Genomic DNA, 8455 nt, shown 5'->3' with positions numbered 1-8455 from the left:
GTAGTCCTAGTCTCTTTCTTCATGTTGCTGTACATGCTCACATGCTGGAAGTCGAGGAGTAGGGCATAGATGTAGTGAACTGTATTTGTGTAGTGGAGTGGAGCTGCAGCTCTGAAACCACATGTTGAGGGCTGCAGGGCTGACTGTGGGGTCAGGTGGATGTGGGGCAGTGGTGGGCTGACCTTGGCTGGCTGCCAGGTGCTCAGCCAGATGCTCTCTCATTCCACCTCCTCAACAGGACAGGGGAGAAACAATAAGATGGAAAAGCTTGTATGGGTTGAGATAAAGACAGGGAGATCAGTCACCAGGTACTGTCAGGGACAAAACAGACTCAACTTGGGGAAAATGAATTTAATTTATTGCCAATTAAAATAAGTTTGGAAAGTGAGAAAGAAAGACAAAAACTAAAACACCTTCCTCCCCCTGCCCCTTGACCCAGTCTCAACATCTCTCCTTCATTCCTGGCTCCTTCACCCCCTCCCTGCAAGCAACGCAGGGAGATGGAGAATGGCGGTTGTGGTCAGTCCATGGCAGCTCCTCTCTGCTACTCCTTCCTCCTCAGGTAGCTTTCTTACCTTCTTTCTGATGTGAGACAGGTCCAGGCTGAGTTTTCAGCCAGCCCACCTGAGCACATAGGGAGGCTGCATAATGGCCCTGCCGGGGAAAGCAGCATGTGCCTTGCAGACAAAGACTTAGTAAGTGCCAGCATTCCCAAGACCCAACAGGTGCTTAAAAATGGATGTGTGCACATTTCCTTCCCTTCTGGGTTCAGCGGGGCTGTTTGCAAGTGGTTCAGAGAAGTGGGTTTTCCCAGCAGGGAGCAGACCTCTGGTTAGCAATCGATAAAGCAATCCTTTAATATTCCTCTGACTGAGCAAAAAAAGAGGTATGTACTATAAATTTGTATTAAAAGGACACTGCCCCCTCCTCTGAGGAAGTGCCTGTGATAGAAAAAGATGGATAAACAAATAATCCTCTGGTTTTAATGAACACATCCATTATATCAGCAATAGTTATGGCAACCGGAATTATGTACTTTGAGGCAGCATCTCTTGTGCCTTGTAAACACCTCAGCCTTCTGTCAGGGCCCCCACTGGGGCTATTTACAGCTTCAATATTACAAGGTAGCTACTGTCTAATTATACACAACTGGATTGCTTTCTACTGCTCAGGTCCTTGGTTAACCCTTAATAATAATTAATTTTTTACTGTTATGCTGTATATCAACTTAAAACTTTCAAGATGCTAAGGTGTCCCGGTAGAGTAGAAAACCTATTAAGATATCAAGACATGCATGCTTCGCAACTTCTGTTTTCGTGAGTGGTAAAAGGTCCCATAGGAAAAAAAAAAGGGAAAAAAAAGAGAGAAAAAGGAGAGAGCAGCACAAAGTCATTGGAACTGGGACTCAGAGCTTCTACAACAGCACTTGCATTGCAAGAGACCTGTTGTCCTCATTTACTTTTAGGGTTTTTTAACAAAGAATTAGCCTGCAATCAGGACTTGGTTCCAATGTACGAGTGTGTTAATCAGATCTACATTAGGCAGCCAGAATGTGACACGCAGCCCTGGCTCAGTTGATTGAGTTTTCCTCCTGCTAAGCTTGGAGGGATTTTATTTGTCCTGTCAGTGGGGGCTGCAATCTTTACATGGGCATTTAAGTCTTCTTGTAAACAGAAATGGCTTGCTTAGAGGAGATGAGGTGAAGGAAAGGCAGTATCTACTGCCAGCATAGCACAGTTCTTCATAATGATATCCTTTGAACAAAATGATCAGAATTACTCTTAGGTCCAGGCCAAGAGGGCGATTAGGACCTTTGCTCAACCTGCACCCACAGACTACACTTTTACACTGGGAAAAGGTGAAGCAGTAGAAAAAAAACCTGTGAATCTATTTCTCTCAGCATTCCTTCCTTTCCTCCCATAGCATTTGATCGAAAAAATAGGCTGGGCTCTGCTTGCTTTTTCACAGGTTGTAATCAAGCAAATCAGGGAATATGCATTTCTCTCAGTCCAGGAGACATTCAGGGATACAGAAGAACAGCTGGTGAGAAGTGAATGTGGAGCCATTTGACAGGAAGGAAGATCTACCCCTGAGAGCAATTCCAGCAGAAATAAACATCAAAATGAATGACTTACAAGGCACTGTAACCTCATTTGTTGGCAAATTGAATACTTTTACCACACATAAATATTCTTGAGCAGAGATCAGATCTTGTGGGCTCACAGCTATTAAAACAGCACAGTTTTAACAGCGTGCAAGGAGAGGTTGAACAAACATCTTAGCTGTAAAACCCATTAATGAGCCATCATAAAACAGTAAATTTGAGAGTATAAATGCTAGAAAAATCAAGTCAGGTCTCACAGTATTCACACATGGATGAACAGAGGAAATAGCAGCGAGAAGAGCACCTCAGATGGGGTGAAACAGCTCTGCTGGGCGAGCTGTTGAAGGACAGGATGCTCCTGCTGTACAGAACAGATCATAGGTGCTCTTCAGCAGGCGGCAGGCACAAGGACGATGCATCACTCAGACCGGAAGGGTTTGTATACAACGTGCAGGCTTTTTGAGCTGATCCCTGCTGCAGTTTGATAAGCTCAGAATACAACAGGGGGATAATGACCTCTATTATGACCTCTCAATGACCAAAGCTGAGAGTAGGTAAAAAACAGATGGACTGGTAGATTCATAGTACTATACCCAGAGTGGGACTGTGGTAGATACTGGAATGGGAGACTGCTAAAACAGGAGGGCTCTCAGTTTCTCTTGTATGTGCCTTCAGGCTTTTCAGGCTAAGGTTGACAAAATGTGTTTTCCTTTATCACCTAAAGGGAAAGGAACTAAAAGGAAAACAGCTTATTTTGAGTCTCTCCAGGAAGAGAAATACAGATTAAGAACATGGCTTTATTAGCTCTGGGAGCCATTTTTAGAACCCTGTGTTTTAACCAGGAAAATTATTACATTATTAAATAAACCTTTGGGTATTCATTCAAATTTGCTTTTCCTCCGTTATGTTTAAAGCTTCAACAACTGTAGGAAACACATGTAGAGGTGTGTGTCAGCCCTGACAATGCAATTTACATGATGCTTGTGTTGCATCCTCTCTCTTTAAACCCAGGAGAGAAGGCTGTGATTAAATTAATGGTAAAGCTTCTTGAATTTATCAAAATGACTAAAGCTAGGGGGGTTTCTGTGAACGTGTGAACACAGAATGTTTATTGTTACATTTTCAAAAGGCATACTTTTTAGAGAGACTAGACTTTTCAATACATCGATGCTGTATTTCTAAGCCTAGATCAGATAACATTAATTGTATAGTTATTCATTTGCCCATGCAAACATGGCCACTGAATGTCTACACTCGTAGATGATTGTGATCATATCCAAAACTAAAACCATTACAAATTCAGCCTGATGCACCTGAAAATATACAGGAAAGAACAGGTTTTCTTACAGCTCTGTCCTACCAATATATTCAGTTTCTATTTCTTTCAATCATTACAGGGACATACTGCAAAGTTTATGAGCCTCTCTAAATTTGCTAATGGACTTACCTACTAAAGCAGGACCTTAAATATGCATGTTCTTTTCTGAAAACTAATATTCTTTGCCATTTTCTTCTTTGGAAAACTGCATATAGCTGAAATTTGTTTAGCTAATTTCCAAACAAATTTTGGTTTGGTTTTATTTTTTCATTTGTATAATGTGGGTCAGAGGCAACAAGAAATAGTTTGGCTGTCCCTAAATATTACCTCACAAAATTTTGCATGGATATACCAGGGTAGAGGGAGGACTGGCACAGAAACAGCAAAAAAGCAGCTCCAGAGTGCCTGGCAGTGATACAGTGTGCAGCATTATAATGCCATCATACCCTCTCAGCATGCTGCTTTATATAAGTTGAAGCTGTTTTTTCACCTTCTCAATTGCAACTTACAAAGAGAAAAGAGTGTATCATAGATTTCTCCTATCTAACGTTTAAATTCAAACTTTTCCTATGAAACTCCTTTTTTATTTTTTGGCAGAAAAGCTTCAGATGTTGCTATTTAATTTATTTTTTTTCTCCTTCTCCTGCTTTTTCCTTTTCTGCCTATGCCTAGGCAGTCTAGTTTTTAATATTTCCACTTGTACTTTTACTTTTCTCCACCTTTCCATGTTCCTTACATTTTTGTGCTTAGAAATGTTACAGAGTGACAGAAGAATAGAGAAGCTGCAGAATTTTTACTCTGTAACTTGAAAACACTGCAGAATATTTGAAAACTGGCTGAGCAGAAAGGAATGAGAAGATTAAAACAAAAATGAAAAAAACATATTTCATTTTATACAGAGGCAACAGAGGAAAAAAGACTATAAATACAAAATTTGGTTTTGTTTTGAAATAGTACAAAAATAATGTTTCTGTTCCCAAATTTTTCCAAAGTCCCAAGGTAAAAATCAACAATGACATTTATAAACCAAAATAAATATACCTCTTAAAAAAAGTTCTAGCGTGAAGGGAACATTTAGTTGATGCTTCCTACTAAAAACCTCTTATTCCAGTCACTAATACCCAGATTTTCAATCACACTCCTATTTCTGTGGTCTCACTGTAGCTGCTGATCAGAGGTTCAGTTGTCAGTTAAAACCATAACCCTTTTGGTATATACTGATATGGTGATGCTCCATAACCCGTATTATAAGTGGATAAACTGTGGACCTGCATTACCTTTAAACAAAAATCAAATAAAAACTTATTGTATAGTCTAATAAAGTGCCAAGTCATAAAAGCTTGAAATGTTTTATTGCTTTAAAAATTTATTCAGACAAAAACTTCTATAGGCAGTCACATAATTGTCAAACCAGAGTTATCATATTACAGAGCTTGCACTGTAATTTAAGGCACCAGCTCAACATTCAGACAGTCTAATGTATAATGTATGTGTATCCTCTGGTTTTGTACAGGGTTCATCACTGCATTTTGTAAACTCCGTGGGGTAATCTCTGTGTGGGGCAAATCAAGTCAAAACAAAACACAAGTCAATAGTCCACTACACATTGCAGGCCTTCAGCTTTGATGGGCCCTTGAAAGGAAAGGCTTTTCTTCAGGAATGTTTGGGAAAACAAAGTTAAATAACCGGGTGTTCACTAGGAGACTATTACAAGCACAGTATGCCCATCCATGCATCAACTTTGGGGCTGGCAGGTGGCACAGGTACGGCATTGATGTGCTGTCAACCCAAGTTAATAGTCAATTTGGCAACCTTTCTTCTCACTAACCATGGATGAAATCCTAGCCCCACAAGTCAGTGGTAAAACTCCCACCTGCATGAGTAGGAAAGGGTATAAATTATGCCTTCTGCATTGAAAGGCCAAAGTTTATACTCTTATTGTACTGACTGGAGCTGGGAATGAGATGCTGGCAAGTCTACATTATGTCCTCAGCTTGGGTTTTGTCTATCTTGCTGCCATAGTCTGTTCATTTGTAAAAGATGCAAAATCGACTACTTCACAAGGATCTTCACTGCCTTAAATTTATACTTCGGGATGAAAATGGCTCTGTAAATGCAAAGTAATAATAATCATGTGAAAATTTTGAATTCTACCCTCATTGTTCATATTTATGTAGCAGCAGGCTGAAAACATCACAAGATAAAAAACAAATATAGACTTCCAGAAGTCAGTTTAAACCCCCAGCCAGTGCACTCCCTAGCAATATTCCCCTATTGCTCTGCTGGGTGCTATCAAATCATGTGACAATAAACAGAGGCACTGGAAATGGAGCAACAGGGAAAAAAAAAAAAATCAGGAGCTCTTCATTGCCATATGAAGAAATATCCCCCAGTGTTTCAAATAAATTCTCATCTCATTGAAGTCATCTTTCTATGAGATGTATTAATATATTTTAAAAAACAAGCTCTCTGCCACACTGCATGCTCCTTGTTGACTCATTTGGTGGCTCCTGACAGAGCATTGGGAGAGCTTTATTTGGAAGGATGCTGGGGGAAGACAGATTAAACAGTCTTCTGGCTGCATTCAATTTTCTCTAGTTTGGGGAGATTTTGCACCTTTCTTGGAGATTGTATCAGCTGGGATTAGCACATTCCATTTCCTGCACTCCTCATAAGGCTGAGAACTAAAGAAAATTAAAATAAAGGTCAGTGAACTTGGCTATGCTTTTCTCTTGCTAAAATTTTGTCCATATGTTTGCTTCTTTTGCTTTGATCACATCTTGTTTTGGCAGGCTATACGTATGTGTGCGTACATAGGGCTTTCATGTTTTTCCATTCCACTATGTAACCACTTTGCGGATTCATCAGGATTCAGCCCATTTCCATTCAATTTTGTTTATGGAAATAATTTGTGTTTAACTTTGCTTTCAGTCTTTCATCAAATTTGCTCTTACTTCATGATTGAGGATAGCTCAAGGTGTCCATTTTTTTTTGGCTTTGGGTTGGCGGTGCTCCCTTGTGCCTCGCACCCCCCAGGAGAGATGTCCCCTCCTGCCTGGGCTGCAGGGCCACACTACCCTGCCCATCCTGCCGTGGCCCCACAGCCTGCTGTGGCACATGAGCTGCAGTGCCCTGGAGACACACACACATGCACACCTCATGGTCTTGCTTAGCAGGCCCAGTGCCAAAAATGCAGTGCAGGAAATCATCTAGAGCCTGTGTGGGATCTCCTTTCTGCCAGCCCCCTGTGTCAGCAGTGGAATTTTGGGGGCAGGACACTTGGGTCTTTTGGTCTGGACCAAGGGCACCAAACCCATCGCAACCACCCAGCCTATTAGTCAGTCACTTGGTAGTTAATTTGGGTCATTTGAACAGACTGGATTTAAATCGGTAAACTAATTGTCAATACCAACCTCCTGAGCCAACTGCTAATCTTTGCATATTTATACACCTGTTTTTTCTTATCATGGTTCTGAAAAAGTACACAGAGGACTTTTTTTCGCATACCAACACCCACCTCTCGGAATAGGGCTGAGATTAGGCCTGACAGCTTTAAACTGTACTTGCTGCCTCTGTACATGCTTCGGAAACTGTGTGGCAAATGCATGAACAACTTCTATTCACAAGGTTTCACTGTTAAAAAAAACCCCAAGTGCAGGGCAGAGGAGGCAGCTCCTCAGCAGTGCCAGCACAAGTCAAGGGGAGTGAGCGAGCATGAGGTTCGCCTTAACAGCCACCCATAAAGCCTATGTAAAATACTCATCTTGGGGCCCAGGATCATAGCACAGTTCCCTTTGCTTGCCTGCAGCACACCACACTTGCCATTTAGTTGTGTGTTCAGAGGCTTTTTGCCAATTCCCCATTAGTGTATCATAATGAGGTTCAGCTTCTGTTTGATTTCCACAATGAGTCTGAGCAGCAGAGCCTAGAAGTCAAATAAGGGCAGATGATAGTTTATGCAACAGGATCTGAAGTATGGCTGAGCTCAACTAAAGCTAGAGGAGACAGCAAAGGGTAAAACAGCTTAAACTGGTCAGGCTTTAGTGCTTTTCTTCCTCCTGCCTCTAATTCCATGTTCTAAGCATCTTGGGCCTACAAAGAGCTTTACAGTATATGGCATTAGAGCTTCTTTTAATTTCCTTTTTTCTTTCTCACTAATATATTTCAAGTTAATTTCAAGTTAAATCTCACTAACTCTGAAGGTTCCAAAGCACCTCGGCTGTACTGCTTTGTGTAGGGAGACTTGCTCAAAAAGCTCTAACGTGTCACCTTCCCATTTCACAGTGAGTTCAAGTGAGTGAAAAGTCATGTGAATGCTGTTCTCTGGGATATACCACACTACCCCTACTTATAACATGGTAAATCTTGGGAAGTACAAAACATCCAGCTTCCATGGCTACAATTCTTGCTTCTTGCTTTATAGTGCAGTTCAAGTGAGCAAACTAATGCATGAATTTGCAATCCGTAATTCCTGCTTAGCTAAGAGATTAAAAAGGAAGATTAGGATCAGAGTGAGGGAGATTTGCAGGTATTATGGGCAGAGAAAATGTTATATTTGAGTAAGTAAAATACGTAAATGAATGTATTTAGAGTTTAGGACTTAACTTAACATATGTCAGGAATACTTCCCAGTCAGAATTCCTGTCAGCATTTTAGGGGTCCAATAACGTACTTCAGTACTGCAGGAGATTAGGAACAGTTTGGAGACATTTTGTACTCAAGGTCTACTTACCCGCTTCCATTAACGGAAAACCTGGCACCAGCCTGAGCACCATCTGTGAAGCTCTGCACGACAGAGATCTGGTGAGGCACTTGGGAAGACGTCTATTTCTCATCACATGTGTAGTTTTTACTAGAAAACAGGCTGTGGGGAAACCTGCAAATCATCAAAACATATGCTACCAGTGGAAAGCAGGAAAAAACACTACCTGTGTTCTATTGCTTGGCTAGCCACTCTCCAACTGTAATATGGAAGCAGAGGTGAATCTCAAGGGGATTGCTACAAAAAGAGATACCTAGAGCACTAAATGCTG

The sequence above is a fragment of the Haliaeetus albicilla genome, chromosome Z (genome assembly GCF_947461875.1).
Source record: "Haliaeetus albicilla chromosome Z, bHalAlb1.1, whole genome shotgun sequence".
Lineage (NCBI taxonomy): Eukaryota > Metazoa > Chordata > Aves > Accipitriformes > Accipitridae > Haliaeetus > Haliaeetus albicilla.
Note: the sequence above shows the minus strand (reverse complement) of the source record.